Source organism: Ictidomys tridecemlineatus, chromosome X (genome assembly GCF_052094955.1).
Source record: "Ictidomys tridecemlineatus isolate mIctTri1 chromosome X, mIctTri1.hap1, whole genome shotgun sequence".
Classification (NCBI taxonomy): domain Eukaryota; kingdom Metazoa; phylum Chordata; class Mammalia; order Rodentia; family Sciuridae; genus Ictidomys; species Ictidomys tridecemlineatus.
Window position 1 is genome coordinate 76,006,878 of NC_135493.1, and position 20,839 is coordinate 76,027,716.

The window sequence follows — 20,839 nt, forward strand, 5'->3', positions numbered from 1 at the left end:
AGGATGTTTCTTCTAGATCTTGACCCTTTTAAATAAAAAACAAAATTTGTTACAAGTTAGCTAACACACACAGGAATCCCTATGCCCCCAGGGTCTTTTTGAATGCAAGGTGGGTTCTGATAAACCTGTTCCAGCCACTGGCCCTGACAACCAAAGAGAAAAGATAGTGGTGAGAAGCAGTAAAGTCACTAGAATCAATATTTCCATATTGAGAAGGCAAAATGAGAGCAAGCCTCTCAGCCCTGTCTTCAGGAACCTGGCATGACCTATGGGTTTAGAGGAAGAACTGGGTCAAGAAGTGAAAGGTATACATAATTAAGCAACCTTGGTCAAACTGTGGCCTAGTTGATCATTATTTAAGTTCTGGTTCTCTGAGGTGCCCCCTGGGAGAAGTCCTTATCATATGAATGGACAATCTCCATTTTGCTGCTCAGGTTGTTTATCTACCAGACTCCTGATCCCAGAAGGGAGAAAATAGGCCCCAGAAGATGATTGTTCCTGCTTAGGGAGGGGGCATCCTCTGGTGTGAGGTGCCTGCAAGGCTCCATTGTTCCTGGAAGAATGGAGACTTTTAAAAATGCCACTCCGGGGGCCTGAAACAGAATGCTGTAAATGTCCCTGCAAATCTTGTCTCAGTCTTGACAGGGAGGAAGTAGGTTTAGGTAAATTTAGGGCTAATAAACCTTGCATTATCAGTTTGTAGATCAACACTATTTACAATATCAGCATGCTTGCATGCAGAGCTGGGCAAATCACAAGGAACTAAAGGGAATAAAGAGACAGATACAAAGGCAGAGATGCCAAGCTACACCCTGCTTTTAGTTCCAAACCAGGCATCTTCAGGCCTAAGTGAAAAGCCACCACTTTTATCAAAGGCAGCCTCTCCCAGTTCCTGATAAAATTGTCTGTTCATAGTTTCCTTCCTTTAGAGTCCTTAAGGTGTGTGTTCACTAGGAAATCTCCTGTATCCTCTTGGTTTCCAGTTGGATGCCATTGTTTTCTTATAAGTGACTTTTAATTTCTCCCCACTTTCTAGCTTTCTACAGAATTCTGAAACCTTTCTACATCTGCTATATTTCATTAATGATATTTTTAAAATATACATCTTGGCTTACCTTCTTTTTCAAGAGATAATGGTTTGACAATCTCTTACAATCATTTAAGTGATTTTTCTTTAATCTGTGCTCAATCAGATGTCTTTGAGGGCTTGGGGTGTAGCTCAGAGGTAGAGCACTTGCCTACCACACATGAGGCCCTGTTTTGAAATTGAAAAACCAAAAGATGCCTTTGAATGTACCCAACTGTGAGGGGTATTGTTTTAAGAGCTTACATAGTTATACATATGCACAAATCCCTTGACCTCTTCCAAATTTGGATAAGATTGCTTTAAAAAAATTTCACAAAATGTATTTTAAAAATAGAAATGGAATGGTGTTGTTTCTCATGCCAACTGTTGATATTTTATGTTGCCTTAAATCATTTAGGTTGAAATTTCAAGACTCAAATCATTAGAATATGTAAAGAATAGTCAGTAGCTGATTTTATAAATCAAATACATTTAATAGCAATGAATGTTCTCCTGTTAAGGCGACAAATTGCTTTTTCTGTTTCTTTTTTCAAATTTAGAAAGCATGTTCACATGCTTTACTAAATTTTTACATCCATCAGGAAGTCACTTCTGTCATTTCTTGCCAACAAGGAATGAGCCTTCTAATAAGCATGGTGTTTTACATATTGCCATGAAATTGTTCATGAGAGCCTTATTAACTACTTCCCCTCAGTGGAAAATGTCATTGCAAAAAATACCAGAGTGCTTTTGATTTCAGTGATTTGAATTTCTTCTTTTCAGATTATATGGGTTATATATAGTATTTAGTGAATGTTACTCTGTGTGGGAAACGTCCTGACTGCATCTTACAATGTCAGTGCTGTCATGTCGTTACAAGGTAGTTTTAAAACAGAGTTGAGACTATCTCATGTTTGTTCAATTTTCAAAAAGTATGATTTTTACTGTATTTTAAAGGTTATTATATTTGAATTAATAAAAGCAGAAATTCGATGTATTAAGTTTGTGAGCTGAACAAAGTGCTCTCTTTATTCCCTTTAGTTCCTTGTGATTTGCCCAGCTCTGCATACAGGCATGTAGATGCTGTAAATAGTGTTGATCTACAAACTGATAATGCAAAAGTTATTAGCCCTAAATTTACCTAAACCTACCTCCTCCCTGTCAACACTGAGGCAAGATTTGCAGGGACATTTGCAGCATTCTGTTCCAGGCCCTTGGAGTGGCACTTTAAAAAGTCTCCATTCATTGCCCCACATCTTCCAGGAACAATGGAGCCTTGCAGGCTCATTACACCAGATAATGCCCCCTCCCTAAGCAGGAAAAAAGTGTACATTTCATTTAATCACCTGAATAAGTAACCATAAGACCTTCTATCCTTTCCTATAGCTTCCATACTTTTCCTTTAATCTATGTCTGTTCAGAAACATTTTTATGTCAGTACGATATTTTTTCAATTAGTTGATTATTTCCTAAGCTAGACTTACCAGTTTTTTTCCTTTCAAAGGAAATTAAGCTTTCTTCTGTTGTTATGATAGTGTGTTTCATGTGAACATACTTTATAATGTGCCATATATATTTATGATGGCATACTTTAAAAAAAAACAGGTGATAGCATTTTATATGCCTTTATTTTATTTATTTATATTTATGTTGTGGTCATGACCAAAACCAGTACTTCATGCATGCTAGGCAAGTCCTCTACCATTAAGCCACAACTGCAGCCCCTATGATGGCTTTCTTTTGTCTTACAATTCATTGTCAGGAGAATATTTCATGCCGATATTTTCAATTATATTCGTGTCTAAAATGTTTTTTCAAGAGTAGTAATTCTTCAAGGCAGGGGATGTGGCTCAAGTGTTAGCGCGCTCGCCTGGCATGCGTGCGGCCCGGGTTCGATCCTCAGCACCACATACCAACAAAGATGTTGTGTCCGCCTGCTGAGGGCCATTACCAAGTAGGAATGACGCATCGAAATTTCCTTGCCAAGCGTACCCCATGCTGCTTAGAGGACATTTGATGGGACATTGCATGCATGCTTTAATGAGGTGACCTTGCTCAAGGACCAAGGCAGATCCGGGTTTAGAGCTGATCAGCTTTGAGGAAGTAACCGGCTCCTTGAGTTTAAGGCGTTGCCAGTTTAAGATAATGGGTTTTAAGGAAGTTGGAAGTTGAGGATTATTGCTGGGATTAGGGTGTTCCTGCTGCTTGTTCCCATTGAGTTCTCGTGAGATTAAAATGGGATTTGGAGAGAGCCTCGTGGAGTAGGTGGTTGGTGCGGGAGACGGCAGAACGCGTTTGCCCCTGGACCTGTGTGGAGGTGGTGTGAGAGCTGGAATAAAGAATTGCTGTTCGAACCTACAAAGCTGTGAGTGCCTCGTGATTCTGGTGCCAAGCCGAGACATTGGCCTTGGCATTATGGTGGCCCGTACGTGGGATGTCTGAAGCTTGGGGGTAAGTGAATTTGCTCGATCCTGAAGGAGAGCAAAAAAATGGGTGACCATTTCAAAAAACAATGTGTTCTGGTTTTGATTTATTTTGTTTTTATTTCAAGTTGCCTGTTCCTAGAACTTTCTCAGGCAAACTGGGGAAAATGGTTGACTCAAGGTTTGAAGTTTTTCACCTCTGAGGAAGAGAAATTGTTAGAGGATGGAGGCACCCCAGTAAGACCAAGAACAGCTAGGGCATATGTTGATACAGTACAAAAATGTAGCCCATGGCTTTTTAAAGATGAGTTAGTAAGTATATCAATAGGACCATCATGGTATCCTGTAGAAGGATTTTTCTTGAACAAGAAAGAGATGGCTAGTTCTGTTTACTTTAATTATCTAAGATCTTGGTTTCTACAGACAGCTGATTAATTTACAAAGCTAAAGTGTTAAAATATCAACCACTAGATATGAAATCAAGTACTCTTTACTTATTAAGTTCCATAAGGTAATATATTTAAACATTATGTGTGTTTTCATAAATTGGTGAATGGAAAAAGGTTTAATATTGCTTTGGTCTGTGTCTTTGCTGAAACAAGGTTACTAAGTGTTAAGATTCTATCATGTGTAATTTATATACAAAGAGTATAAGAAGTTTCAGTTGGGTTTCAATTACAGTATAATAGTACCTTAAAAAACATGAAAGTATTTCATCTTATTAAAGTGGAGTAATTTGTCTAAATCAGAAATTTTTTAAGGGTTGTTTCAGAATGTGAATTTATAAAAAGGGTTAATGGTTAAAAAAGAGATATAAAAAGGTTCAAGATATGGAAATATATTTTAATATAAAAGGTTAAAGGTTAAATAAATGTCTCTAGATGAGATAATCTCTGTGTGGTAAAAAGTTGTAAAAGGCCATTTTAAAAGATTTTGAGAAAACTAGACTTACTTTAAAAGCTTGAGAAAGGAAGAAAGAAGAAAAAAAGGTATTTGTACATGGCAGATTGAGACAAAGCTTCTTAATGGAGTTAAAAAAAAAAAAAGCCTTTGGTTGAAGGGCAGCCATGTAAACTAATATTAAGCGATTTAAACAGACTATAAGCCTCGTTTAAAAGAGTGAAGCTGTAGGTGGTGAAAAAGTACATTTAAAAGTACAGTATAGATGATATTTAAAAGGCTTTAAAAGATTAAATTGAAGGTGGTCGAGATACCTTCATGGCGGATAAAAGATTGCTTTACTCATCAAACTATTAACTATTAAAATATATTTATTAAACTAAAAAGAGGGAGATGAGATAATCTTTGTGTGGTAAAGTAAAAGGTTGTAAAATATCTAAATAAGTTGCTAAAGGCTTTAAAAGGTTAAATTGAAGGTGGTTAAGATGCCTTCATGACGGAGAAAAAAAAAATAACCCATGAAAATAGGAAGATAATAAATAAAAGATTTAGATAAAGAAGATTAAAAATTTGAAGTGGAAAACTTCAAAAACAGAAGTACAGAAAGGTAAAAAAAAAAGAGAGAAGATGTAGAAAGATAAAAAAGATATAGGAAGATAAAAAAGATGTAGAAAGACAAGAAATTTAAACCCACAAAATAGGAAACAAAAGAAAACTAGGAGAGAAAAAAGCAACTAAGGGTAAATATATAAACCTTAGAAGAAAAGTAGAAGATAGAAATAAGATAGAAAATGGTTGAAAATGTCAAGTAAAGGTATTTCAGATAGAAAATGCAAAAGGCTAAGACAACTATGGTTTAAAACCACATCTAAAAATTATAAGGACTAAAATAATTCTAAAAAGTAAGGCAGAATGCTTTTGAAAGACTTAATTTAAAAGGATCTTAAAGGGGTATATATCCCCCAAAGATAAACTTAAAATAACCCTTTTTACTCTAAACTTTCTAAATTTGGATTCATCAGGACTTAGTGCTGCGGAAAGACATATGTATCCGAAAAATGTACATAAGCCTAAGGTACTTTGGAAAGATATTCTAACAGGACAATGGAAAGGTCCCGACCCAGTTATTGTCTGGAGTCGGGGTTCCGTTTGTGTGTTCCCACAGGGAGAACAGCAGCCGATTTGGATTCCAGAGAGGTTAACCAAAACAATTTCTACAGAAAAAGAAGATGATTTGACTGAAATCCATAACAGCTGAAATCCAGAGCTCCAGCTTGGCTATTCTTACATCTGCGACAGTGATTAACCACGGTGCCTTTTTTTTTTTTTCAATATCTATTTTATTATTGCTTTTTCCCACATCATAAAGTTCTATTTTATTTTTGAGCTCATACAAACCTAGGTTAATGTTTTTCTGATCAGTTTTGTTTTTTGACTGTGTTTTATTTTTTGACTGTGGAGTTTTTAAACATTGCAATGGAGATTTTACCTAGGTAAAGCTACAAGGCCGTTATTATTGTCTTATATGTTGTATGTTATGTGTGCCCTGTTTTGTGTTGCATGTCAGTATGTGTGTATGTCCATATTTTTATATGAGGAGCGCTCATGAAAAAATGGATCCGAATTTTTTTTTTATTCACGTGATTTAAGTGGTTTAATTTAAATTAGTTAAACAGCTGTTAATGATTGCTTTCAAAGGTGATTAACAGATCTGTTTGCTTACTATTGTTTTTAAAGGTGATTAACAGATCTGTTTGTTTACTTTCACTTTTCCTTTTCATCATATTTAATAATTCTGTTCAGCATAATGTCTCTTTAACATCATTGCCAGAATTCCCATCTCCATCCCAGTGCCGGTGAAGACAAAGAAAACCAAACTACAGCTTCTATGATAGCTACCACAGTAAACTGTATAAACTGATGCATCAATGAATATAACTCAACAAGTAATGCTCAATCAAGGACTTGATTTACTTTGGGAGGAAATGGACATATTGATAGACTCCTCCGATTTGAACTGCCTGCAGAACCTGACTGGACTATATATCAGTTGCATGCATTGTGAACTATCGTCTGGTGCAGCGAATTGTGGTACTGCTGGCATATTTTTGCTGATGGTGTCACCAGTGATGCAATTTCCTTGCCAGCGCACCCCATGTTAATTGTGGTAATGCTGACATCTTTGCTGATGGTGTCACCAGTGATGCAATTTTTCCAAAGGAGCCGTCAATTGGCTTGGTGTCGTGGCATTTCTGTATCTTCCTCCCTTCTACTAGTGATGGTCTAAAATTTGGGGGCCAACAGAGGTGAGGCAAGAACCCCACCCCCCCACTGGCACCAAGGTTAAATTTGGGGGCCAACAGAGGTGAGGCAAGAACCTCACCCCCCCACTGGTGCTTAGGCCTATCCACAAGCATGGCTGAATGCTGGACCGGTTAGTCAGCGACGGGTTGATCTGATTGCAGTGGATTCAACCTAAGACAGGGGACTGACGCCTAGAGGTCAGTTCATCCGATGACGGGTAAGAACCATATGTTGAATTGGACAACCTACCAGGCACGGTCCTAAGCCACATTGCTTGTTGTTTAATTAATCAGAAGGGGGGAGATGCTGAGGGCCATTACCAAGTAGGAATGACGCATCGAAATTTCCTTGCCAAGCGTACCCCATGCTGCTTAGAGGACATTTGATGGGACATTGCATGCATGCTTTAATGAGGTGACCTTGCTCAAGGACCAAGGCAGATCCGGGTTTAGAGCTGATCAGCTTTGAGGAAGTAACCGGCTCCTTGAGTTTAAGGCGTTGCCAGTTTAAGATAATGGGTTTTAAGGAAGTTGGAAGTTGAGGATTATTGCTGGGATTAGGGTGTTCCTGCTGCTTGTTCCCATTGAGTTCTCGTGAGATTAAAATGGGATTTGGAGAGAGCCTCGTGGAGTAGGTGGTTGGTGCGGGAGACGGCAGAACGCGTTTGCCCCTGGACCTGTGTGGAGGTGGTGTGAGAGCTGGAATAAAGAATTGCTGTTCGAACCTACAAAGCTGTGAGTGCCTCGTGATTCTGGTGCCAAGCCGAGACATTGGCCTTGGCATCCGCCGAGAACTAAAAAATAAATATTAAAAAAAAAGTAGTAATTCTTCATTTTCTAATTGATTATGCAAAGAAGGGACATATGTGTTTTATCATTAGCTTCAAAACCAGCTATATTGACAATGATATTCCTTATAAGATTAACTATATGTCATAGCATTAGAAAGTTTGTACTTTCAATAATCCTTTGTGGTCTCTAAAAAATAAAAATATTTCCCATAGAATGTAGCAACATCAAAAAAAAAAAACCCACTCACAAAGTATGCTGCCTGTTTGTATTTCACTACTTTCTATAAAACATCATCAAGGACATTGACTTTGAATACCCTATTTAATTCTTCTGTTTTAGAAAGCATTGTGATGAACACTGAACAATTGTGGTCACAAGTTTTGTTTACATTTCTGTTTCCTTTGAATATTGTTCTCCAGTGGTAAATATTTAATTTTATCTCTTGATGCTGAGAGGTGTGCATAGAAACAAAATAAAGACAAGGATTCTTTGGGAAAAGTGATTTAGTCATAACAAGTAAGTTTGCCCTTGGAATATATTTTTACAAAGTCACTTCTGCAAACATTCAGTTGAAATTGGTCTCCAAAATGTGTCTTCTTTTAAAGTTACCAGCTTTTACACAAGCAAACCTAGTACATCGCTGATATCACCAGTTATCAGTTACCTTGATGAGTCCTGCTTCCCCAAATGCTGAAGTACCACACCAGAGAAGCACACCCAAGCAAGTGTGGGGTAGAAGGTAACAAGCTTTATTTAAAGTATAGTAGAACAGACTTCTCCCTGGAGGAAGAAGGGGACCCAGAGGTGGAATCCATGGGATAAGGAAGACCCAATACTTTTATACATGTAACGTTTTCTTCCCCCTTATCTTGTTAATTTTCCTTCATCCCACATATGTGACCAGGAGATGCTGGTGGGGAAGCCAAAAGGTGGTAAACAGGTGGGCTTAAAGGGGCTAGAGAGGAGTGATCCAGGAAGGAAGTGGGGCCCAGGGTGAATTAAGTAGCAGTTCCCAGTCTGCTCAGGGTTTGCTTTATTAACAATTCTTTGGGAAGGGCAGTATGGGCCAGGCTTTTGGAAACATTAACATTTCAATGTTCCACAGCTAAGTCTTCAACCAGTTTGGTCTGTTTTTCTCAACTTGGCCAGATTTATCTATCCACACTAACTACCTATTTCTAAATTTGGCTTCATAACTACAAAATAAGAATACACACACACACACACACACACACATATATATGTTTACACGTATGTGTTATTCCTTCAACATAAAATATGTAAAAGGGGCGCTTACCTTGAATTGTATGTTTTCAATACTTACATTTTGTGTTAAAAATATTCTTGTTGACAGGCTCGGGTTTCGGCTCAGTGGTAAAGCATGCATGAGGCACTGGGTTTGATTCTCTGCACTGCATACAAATAAATAAAATAAAGGTTCATCCACACTAAAAAATATATTAAAAATATTCTTGTTGAAAAATCAGGACTAGTTAAAAGTGCCAATTGCTAGTGATTAACATTATGAATAATTAAACAAGCAGGTGATTGAAAGAAAATAGAGTCATGGTTTAAAGTTTTATTCTCATTTTTTGTTTATACAGAAATTGCAAAGAAAGCACATAGATTCTCCATGTAACCTCAAGCTAGTTTCCTCTGTTATTAACATTTTGCATGAGATCTATCAGATGTGTTATAAATATTTGACATCATTTGTGATAATGAATGAATCCTGATATGCTTTTATGAACTAAAGACAATGTTTTCTTTGGTTTCCTTTACTTCTACCTTTTCCAGTTGAGGACCCCATCCAGTATCCCACACAACATTTAGCCATCACATCTCATTAGTCTCTTCTTGGCAGTGACATCTTCTGACTTCCCTTGTTCCAATCACCTTGACAGTGTTAAGAAAGACCTGCAGGGGGGGAACTGGGGTTGTGGCTCAGTGGTGGAGTGCTCACCTACCACGTGCAAAGCCCTGGGTTCGATCCTAGGCACCATATAAAAATAAATAAAATAAAAGTACTGTGTCCAACTACAACTAAAAAGTAAATATTAAAAAAAAAATTTTTAAAAAAAGACCTGCGAGGTATTTTTAGGTTGTCTCTGCTGGGTTATACATAGTGTTTTTCCTGATATTTAGGCTAAGTTTATTGGTTTGAGGGAAACAGACTACAGAGATGAAGTGATGTTCCAACACTTCTTGCCCTCATTGTAAGTTATCATGTCAATGTTAACTTTGATCACCTGTTTGAGGGGTATTTGTCAGGTTATTCACTATGAAGTTACTTTTCTCATAGGGTCCACATTGTATATATTCTTTTGGAGGAAGTTACTCTGCAGAGCGCACATTTAAGGAGTGGGAAGTTAGCTCCACCTTCTTGGTGCCCGAGTGTCTACATCAATTGTTTGCAATTCTTATCTTTAAGAGATTTCTATTCAAACCCATTTGTTTCTCTATGCAATTATTTATTTATTTATTTTGTTAGGAAATAAAAGAACAAATAGCCTCATCTCGAATTTGAAAATGAGGAATTTCTTGTTTCCAATTCCGCCAAAGCACCAAAAGATTGTGCTTTTTAAAAAAAGACTGTGGGTACTGAGAATGCCAGCCGCTTATTCTTTTTTTTTAATATAGAAAATGTTTTATTGAAGTTCACTATACATATAAAATACAAACCATAAATACACAGTTTGGTAAAATTTCACATAATAAATACATCTGTGTAAACAGAAGCCAGAAATTTTAAAAAGCAGTTATAATCACTTTGAATTTCCCCACGGTACATCTCATTTCAGGATAAAACTCCAGGTAGTAACCAGAATTTTGATATAAATTCAGCAGCTCATTCTTGACTGTCATAGGGAGAGAAGCCCTCAGATGACTAGACGGTTTCAGAAATTTAACTTAGGCAGTTAGACTTTGTACTGTGTGTGGGAAAATGGCCTATAGCCTTTATTGCCCTCCTATGGATGTTTTATGTCATGAATAAAGTGTCAAATGATGTCTTTGGAAAAGGATATCAGCAACATAACATCACACCCGTGTTCTGGAGGAAATTTTGGAGAATAAATGTTCCTCCAAAAACATCCATATCCTAATCTTTGAAACCTATGCTTACTTCAGCTTATATAATAATAGGAACTTTGCAGATGTTATTAAGCTACAGATCTTGAGACAGAGATACTATCCTGTACCATCCACCCAGGTGGACCCAATATAGACCCACAGGTCCTTATGAATAAAGAAGTAGGAGAATCCGAGAAGTTGTTATAATACAAACATAGATTGGAGTGATCCTATTGCTGGCCTATAGATGGAAGGGGAATATGAACCATGGAATGCTTTTGAGAAGCTATTAGGACAAGTAAACTGATTAGAGCCCCCTGGAAGAATACAACACTGCTAACACCTTGATTTTAGCTCTGTGAGGCCCACTTGGAATTCTGAACCCCAGAACTATGAGAGTAAATGTGTGTTGCTTAAACAGCTAAGTTTGTAGTAATTTGTTATACCATCCACAGGAAATATGGCACTTGCAAAGATCCTGCATGATGACAGGCTGATTAGGAGCCCCATGGTAGCCAGATAACTTTGTATTGTTTCCCTTTGATAGTGAAGGTGAACTGCAGTTGAGATACTGTTGAAGTAGGCACTGAATGGAAACATTAGCCCAGGCTATGGCCTCAAAATATCATAAGGTTCTGATTGGATAGAACCAATAATTTCAATGATATTGGTTGTCAGGGCCTTAATAGATGAGTTGTGGTAATGCATCAAGAGGTGCCATTCATATTTGCCCAGTTTGAGAACATACCACATTGGGCTGTTAAATAGAGAAACAGTAGGGATAATCAATACTTCCTTAAATAGGTCTTGTAACATGAAATTCAATCCTCAAAGACCCTGCACAGCTTGAAGCTCAAGCTGGCTAGGAACCAGCACACCATTAGTATGCTAGCCAGCAGCCAGCAGAGCCAGTTAATCAGCCAAAGTAAGACCCAGTGATGATGCTCATCTCCTTGACATCCTCTTGCAGTGCCATTTGTAGTCATCCTGAAGAAGAATGAATCTACTCCACTCAAAATTAATTTAGATACTGAAATTGATGATGCCACACATTCACCAAGAAGGTGTGATGAGGTTTATTCCTCAAATAATGAGACTTTCATAGGAGAACTGGGATGGTTCCCAAGCAGGGCTAAAATTAGTTTGAAAGAAAAGAGATGTTTAGCCTTTAGTTTTTATTACAATAAAATGGTGATATTGGGGTGAGAGTACAGCACACCTGCTACAGTTTGCATGTTTTAAAGTTCCTGCTAGCACCAAATATGTACTTCTTAACCTTTGAGAGTCTGATCTATTTCAATTCAACATTACCATATAAGGAGATGGCCTAGAGGTTGTTGTTTCCTAAGGCTATAAGATACTCCCCAAGGTGGGTGGTGGTTGCAGTTAATTCTATTTTTCTAAAATCTATGAGGATGTCTATGTATATTGTGAAGCTTGAAATTCTAGGCAAACAACATAAATTTCTCCTTGCACCCCTTGCTTATGACAGGTCTTTATGACTTGCTCTACTTGAATTGACATATAAATAAGTAGAAAGAACTAGGTGATGGGCTGGGGTTGTGGCTTAGTGGTAAGAGTGCTTGGCTAGCATGTATGAAACACTGGGTTCAATCTTCAGCACCACATGAAAGTAAATAAAAATAAAGATATTTTTAAAAGAAGTAGGTGAATCATTTAACATGAGTAGCATTGTTGTATTCAAGTCAATATTGTAATATTTGGTGTCCCGTTCGGCAGGACACATCAACGTGGGCAGCGAACCTAGATGGGGTGGAATGAAGGGACAAGAGACACGAAAGGTGACAGCAAGACAAAAGTTCTGATCAAGCTGCAAAACTTTTATTTTTCACACAGGGGTATTTATATGCTGGGGATGGGGAAGCTCTCTAATCAGCAATTGCTGGATGTGGGTGGGTATTCATATGCTGGGGGGATGGGGAAGGTCTCTAATCAGCAATTGCTGGATGTGGGTGGTAAAACTGCCAGCTGCAAGATACCTGATGATCCTGGTAACGGCAGGATATTCCAGGGAGATAGGTAGCTGCAGGATGCCTCCCAGGCAGGATGTCTCCCAGGGGGCTGTCAGGCTAATCTTTGAAGGAGAATTTCCTTCTAGTCCCCAACAATTTGGTAATCCAGAAAGGCCCAAAGCCTTGTTATCCAAAGAGAATTCACTGAATCACCACTCACCATCCCTTCTACTACTGTCCATTTCTGTGCACAGTATTACATAAGCATTTAGTATCTGTTCAAAGAAGTAAAATGGAAAAGAGTGCCATCCTGGAAAGATAATCATTGGTCTACCTTGGAAAAAGAGAGTAAGAAAGATATTTGTGGAAGGAGGATTCTTTCAGCTTGTGTTTACAAAGGAAGGACAAAGAGGACTCACTCTAAGTGTGAAACCATGCCTCAGTACCTAGAGTGAGAAAGGGAGCTGAACCAAGGGAAGGGAAAGAAAGACAAGATGAGATGCAGTAGGCATGCCCGTGAGTGTCAGTTATGGGAAGAGGAGGGAGAAAAACAGGGATCTGTGATGCGCTCTCTGATTCTATCCATTGGATCAGTCCTTTTATGATTGACAAGATGGGATTCCTACCACCACCATAATGATATGATACTCATATTTATGGGGATCAGGGTATTGCTACAACAAAAAACACAATAAAAAATCCTTCCTCCTTTATTCTAAGAGGGAGGGAATGAGAAGTGCTTAACCAATTGAGAAACTAATGTGACTCCATTTTTGAGAAACCAGCCTCTACCTCAGAGCAAAGCCTGTCCAAAGAAGGGGGCATGACTCTTGTCCTTGGAAAAAACCCACAGAGCAGTCCTAAGCACATACCCACCCTGCTGAGTTGTTTGTAAATAACAGGAGAGGTCTGAGGCTCCAGGTGTCCCTGACTCAGTTGGGCTAGGTGAAGACCCATAGCAACCTCTCTAGCAACCTCCAATCAGCATGAGTCAGGGAGAATACCTGGAATGCCAGATGACCCCCAAGTAGTTTATGGTGGTTGATAACATGTTGGGAAACCATATAGTTTAGCAAGTATACCCCTCGTGGCCTAAACCAATCAGTTCAAATGAATCCCCCTCTTGTACTAACCAATCACCCTTACCCAACTTGTTCCCGCCATTGAATGTGCTAATCAATGTTAAGAGTTGTTGTTTGACTTTCCTGCGGTGTGAAATGATTTGCTGTGTGATGTTGTGATGCATAGAATATCCCCCCAAAATGTATAAAATCTCACTGAACAAAGGACTGGGACTCACTCCCTGGGACTGCTGCATCGGAAACAGTTGTGGGTCCAGGCTCGAGCTTGCGATAAAGACTCTTGTGTGATTGCATTGGATTCGTCTCCTGGAGGTCTATTGGGGTCCCACAAATCTGGCATAACACAATCATCAGGCATCTTCATACAATAAACCATCTGTCCATTTTGCCACAGTAAGGATCCTTTAAGGTTTTGAAACACCCTCATCTGTATTTCCCACTTCAAACTGTTAACTGCAAAGTTAAATGGTGACATAGATGCTGACTTAGCCCCTTGTATGCCAATCTGCAACTCAGAACAGCACTGTATTTCAAAGAACCAACTTTAGAAGAAGAGGTAGGACTGATAACATGAGGGTTGGGTGTGTGGCTAGGAAGGGAACTGACTTGATTTTTAAGCATCCAAGTTCCCCTCTTCTGAGTCTTGGTCCTTCATTTCCATATCCCAGGACCAATTCATTCTGAAAAGCTGTTCTCACGTCCATAATTAACAAACAGATTCAAGGCCAAGACTGATCTCTTTTTCCATATGTAGCAAAGCACATGGCCCTTATATATCTATTTCATTTTACCCCTTCCTTGCTAATTTCCTCCATGAGTCTTTCCTCTAAGAAATCCTCAGCATATTTTACTCCTCTTTCTGCTGGGGCTGGGAAGGAAGGCTTGATTTCAGTCACCCCAGGGAGCACAGGTGGAGAGTTCAGTGTCAAGAGGAGGAAGATTTTTCCCTAGGCCCATTGGGAGGGTATCTCTCCTCCTCTAGGTGGGCTGGGCCTTGACTGCATATAGCTGAATTTTAATTTTTAAAAAGCCATCATGTTACCTCCCTTCTTGGTCTGTTTAAAAGAGGAGTGTGTGTGTGTGTGTGTGTGTGTGTGTGTGTGTGTGTGTGTGTGTGTGTAATTGGCCATTTTGTTTCTCTGCAGGAGGGTAAGGATCTAAGATTCCCCTGGAGAAAGGGGGATGCATTCCTTTTCTGATTGGCACCCCCAAGTGCACACACCCACACTAGCACACACAAACACATACACACACACGTGTGCAGGCACATACTCAGATATGCACTCTCCCTATCCTTTCATAACAATAAGATCCACATACCCATAACATACACATGCATTTCTGCAAATAGGCATGAGTCAAAGAGCACACACAGCAGGCTCAAACTCACATCCCTGTCTGGCTTTCACCTTTGAGGTTAGAGGATGAAGGAAACTAGGTCCAGGAGAAGCCAAGGGAGGAATCAGGCAGCAGAGAGGAAGAAGAAGGAGCCTCACTTCCAGGCAACTAGGGACCCCCTCCCCTGTTCCAATTCTGAGTAAAATCCTAGATGTTTGTCCTTGGGCCAAGAAATTGATTCTCCAATAGTTTAAACAGAGATACTCCAGGGTTATGCCTTTGTAGGGACTGAATTCCTGCTAAGTCCTGAGCTCAGTGTAGGAGTTCCTGGCAGCCTCCTGGAACATTCTGCCTTTAATAATCAGGAGAAGAATGAGTTACATGGCTTTGCCTTTGTTTTGTACAGGGACAGGATTATTAGAACAGGAAGCCAAGATCCTAACAAACCAAAGGTCAAATGTTCTCTCTGATATGTGGATGCTAACCCACAACAAACTGGGGGTGGAGAGTAGACATTCAGTGGATTAGACAAAGGAGAATGAAGGGAAGGAAGGAGGATAGAAAAAGGAAAGACTGTGGAATGAATCTGACATAACTTTCCTATGTTCATATATGAATACACCACAGTGAATCTCCATCATGACATCCACAAGACTGGGATCCTAATTAGATTAAGATATATTTCAAGTTCATATAAATATATCAAAATGGCTTCTATTGTCTTGCATAATTAAAAAGAAAAATATTTTTTTTTAAAAAAAATAAAAGGAATCAGTGTGGGAAAGGGCCACAGGTGAACATCTGCCAAAGCCTTAAGGAGCCTTCCCCTGTTTTTTACTCTGTCTCCTGTCATGAGGTGGAGCACTTGCTGAATCAGGCATTTTTGGTTTCCACAGTCTTTGGGAATGGGAGGGGACAGTAGGCTTCCTCTGATGGACCCTCAGAGCTGGGGGATGAAAATCTGTGTCTATATTTGTCAGTGACTGTGGAGATCCTGTTTAATTGCAAACATAATGTCCAAGCCCTGCCAAATTCCATTTCAGCAAAGCTGTGCAGGCATGCCTTCTGTGTACAGACTCTCACATTCCCTACAAACATAGGCCTTCTTCTCTGTATGTCTCCTCTGCTATATGATAAGATTTGACTTATGGCTAAATCTTTGCCCAAACTCCACTCAAACATGAAACTTCTTGTCAGGTGTTGCCTCCAGTTCCACTCTTTTCCAGAAAATGTAAAATTTCTTAAGATTCATCTGTTTCCTCTACTCCGATCAGTTCAAGATGCAAACTATGGGACTGTTTCATGCTGTCTTCTCACTACCTTCTTTTTCAAAATTTTCTCGGGGGAAACTTTTGTGGTGCTTATGCTGTCCTCAGAGCCTTGACTAGCCCCTGGCTTCTTTCTGTGCCACTGTAGAGTTTCTGGCTCCTCCTAATCCCTCCAGCATCTCACAGGCACCATGACCCAAGAGTGGATCTTAGATTACCTCTGTTGTGGACTTTTGGGGCTCTAACAGGCCAGAAAGAGGAAAGAACAATGGGGAAAGCTGCAGCAGTCTATCTGTGAAGATCCTGTACCTGTTCTGCTGGCTGTGCATTTGGGGAACTCTCTTTTACTCCTTTTGAGTTTTGTGTTCTTTCTCGGTGTCTAGGTTGTTCTAATCTTGCTGTTTCCTGGGGCCTCCCAGCTTGGAGTCCCAGAGCCTCCCTCCACCCTTTGGGTAAGGACATTGGGTTTGTACTATGTCCTCTTTATAATGAAGATACTTTTTTTCTCTCCCAACAGAAAGCCTAATTGACCAGATTTTTGTCCAAAATAAAATTCAAAGCTTAAAGATGGGCACCTGCATCTTGTTGAAATCCAACTCTTTCCCCAAGGCAGTGAATATTACTACCAAGGGTCTGGTCAAACACTGCGTGACTTTACCACACCTGTCTCATCACTAGATTGATTCTCCAAACAAAAACTAAATAAAGAAGCTATAGAACTAATGAATACAATTAATAATTTAGACTTAACAGACATATATAGGATATTTCATCCATCAAGGACTGAATACACTTTCTTCTCAGCAGCAGATGGATCTTTCTCTAAAATAAACCATATCTGAGACCACAAAGGAACTCCTAGCAATACCAAAAAATAGAGATAATATATTACATCCTGTCAGATCATGATGGAATGAAATTAGAAATCAATGATAAAACAAAAAATTGAAGCTAATCTAACACCTGGAGACTAAATAATACGTTATTGAATGACCAATGAATAGAAGAAAAAATCAAGGATGAAAAAAAAATACTTAAGAAGTAAATGAGAATCACAACAAAACTTATAAAAATCTCTGGGACACTATGAAGGCAGTTCTAAGAGGAAAATTTATTGCACTGAGAGCATTCTTTAAGATAATAGAAAGTCACCAAATAAATAACTTAACATTACATCTCAAAGCCCTATAAAAAAGAACATTTTAATAATAGAAGCAGTAGAATACAGGAAATCAGAGCTGAAATCAATGAAACTCAAAACAAAAAAAAATCAAAAAATAGCAAAAACAAAAAGTTGGGTTTTTGAAAAAAATAAATAAAATAAATAAACCCTTAGCCAAGTTAATGAAGAAAAACAGAGGGAAAACTCAAATTAATAAAATTCATGATGTAAAAGAAAATATCACCATTTTACAAATGATAATCAGAAACTGTTTTGAAAATCTATACTCCAATGAAATAGAAAATCATGATGATCTCAACAAATTTCTAGGTTGTACCAAAATTGAAGCAGGAAGACATAGAAAATCTAAACAGATCAGTTTCAAGCAATGAAATTGAGAACAATAAAAGCCTACCAACAAAGAAAATCCCAGGACCAGATGGATTCTCACTGAAGTTCTACCAGATCTTCAAAGAAGAATTTACACCAATTCTCCTCAAATTATTCCATAAAATAGAAAAGGAGGGGAACCCTTCCAAACTAGTATCACCATGATTCCAAAACCAGACAAAGACATATCAAGGAAAGGAAACTTCAGACCAATATTCTTTATGAACATAGATGCAAAAATTCTTAATAAATTCCTGACAAATTGCATACAAAAACATATTAAAAAGATAGTGCACCATGATCAAGTGGAGTTCATCTCAGGGATTCAAGGGTGGTTCAACATATGGAAATCAATAAACATAATTCTTCACATCAATAGACTTAAAGACAAGAACCACAGGATTTTCTCAATAGATACAGAAAAAGTATTTCACAAAATTCAGCATTCATTTTGTTCAAAACACTAGAAAACGTAGGAATAGTAGGAACATACCTCAACATTGTAAAAGCTATCTATGCTAAGCCCAAGGCCAACATTATTCCAATTAGAGAAAAATTGGAGGCATTCCTTCTAAGAACTGGAACAAGACAGGATGCCCTCTCTCACCACTTCTATTCCATGTAGTTCTTGAAACTCTAGCCAGAGCAATTAGACAGATGAAAGAAATTAAAGAGATATGAATAGGAAAAGAAGAACTCAAACTATCACTACTTGCTGATGACATGATTCTATACTTAGAGGGTCCAAAAAACTCTGTCAGAATTTTTCTAGAATTAATAAATGAATTCATCAAAGTAGCAGGATATAAAATCAACACCCATAATCAATTATGTTCCTATATACCAATGATGAATTGGCTGAAAGGGAAATCAGGAAAACTATTCCATTCATAATAGCCTCAAAAAATACTTGGGAATCAATCTAATTAAAGGGGTGAAAGACTTCTACAATGAATACTACAGAACACTAAAGAAAGAAGTTGAAGAAGACCTTCAAAAATGAAAAGGCCTCATATGTTCTTAAATAGGTGGAATTAATATTGTCAAATGGCAATACTATCAAAAGCACTATACAGATTTAAAGCAATTACATTAAAATTCCAATGACCTTCTTCATAAAAATAGAAAAAGCAGACATGAAATTGATTTGAAAAAATAAGATACCCAGAATAGCCAAAACAATCCTTAGTGGGAAAAGTAATGCATGAGGCATCACGATACCAGACCTTAAATTATACTACAGAGCTATAGTATACTACAGAGCTATAGTTACAAAACAACATGGTATTTGCACAAAAAAATTGAATTAAAGGCTAGTGGAACAGAATAGAAAACACAGAAACTTGCCCACATAAATACAGCTACCTTATGCTAGACAAAGTCACCATAAACAAACATTAGAGAAAAAATAGCTTCTTCAACAAATAGTTCTAGGACAACTAGAAATCCATATGTAGTAGGTTGAAATTGAACCCATATATCTCACTCTGCACAAAATTCAAGTCAAAATGGATGAAGAACCTTGGCATGCTAGAAGAAGTAGGCCAAAGTCTCCATCATGTCAGCCCAGGAACTGACTTCCTCAATAAGACTTCTAAAGCACAGGAAGTAAATTCAAGAATCAATCAATAAGATAGCATCAAACTAAAAAACTTCTTCACAGCAAAGGAAACAATTAAGAACGTGAAGAGAGAGCCTATAGAATGTGAGAAAATCCTTACTACCTGCAGCACAACATAGAGTATTGATCTCCAGGATATACAAAGAACTCAAAAACTTAACATTAAAATAACAAATAACCCAATCAATAAATGGGCAAAGGAACTAAACAGGTACTTTACAGAAGAAAAAGTAAGAATAGCCAAAAATATATGAAATTAGAAAATTCAAATCAAAACTACTCTAAGATTTCATCTCACTACAGTCAGAATGGTAATTATCAAGAATACAAGTATCAATAAATGCTGGCAAGATGTGGAAAAAAGATACACTCATACATTGCTGGTGGGACTGAAAATTGGTGCAACAACTATGGATAGCAGTATGGAGATTCCTAGAAAACTTAAAATAGAAACACCATTTGATTCAGTTATCTCACTCCCCAGTATATACCCTCAAGGGACTTAAAATCAGCATACTACAGTGACACAGCCACATCAATGATTATAACAGCTCAATTCATAATAGTTAAGGTATGTAACTAATACAGATGCCCTTCAACAGATGAATGGATAAAGAAAATATGGTATATATATAAACAATGAAATATTACTCAGCTATAAAAAGAAAGAAATTTTGGCATTTGCCAGCAAATAAAAGGAACTGGAGAATATCATGCTAAGTGAAATAAGCCAGTCCCCCAAAAACAAAGGTTGAATATATGAATGATAATCCATGACAAGGGAGAGTAGGGTATAGAAGTTCCCTGGATTAGACAAAGGGGAATGAAGGAAAGGGATGGGGGGGATGTGAATAGGAAAGCCAGTAGAATGAATTGGACAAAATTTTCCTATACTCATATGCCAGGACACACAACTAGATTATTCAGGGTCACTCTAGGTGAATTTGGGTTGGCATGAAATAATTACACACAAAGAAAGAAAGACCTTTTTCTTAGGGTCCACTGATGGCTCTCAATCTTAGGGGTCCATTGGAAAGAGAAAGAATCATCTGAATTCTTTATTCTTATGTAGGGGCGACACAAAGGGAGGTTCAATGGAATGTTCTTTCCAAATAAGGCAAAGGGTCAGATTTCTGGGGGTTGAGTCTAGCTTCATAATGTCTTGTGGTCAGTAGATTGATTGACATCTTGGCAAGTCACATCCATCTCAAGTGATGTGTGGGATCAAAAGGCAGAGCAAGCACAAAGGACACATATGTGCACAGCCCAGACAGAACAGCAACGTCAGTCCAGTCTGCTCGTGTGCTCAAAATGCTCACACACACAGCCCATGGCTGGCCCATGACATCTCCCCCTTTCTTAACTTAGAAATGGAATCAATGGGTTATAACTTTCAGTCACTGGATTCATGGTCTGAGGACATCATGACCTACTATTGTAGCATAAAAA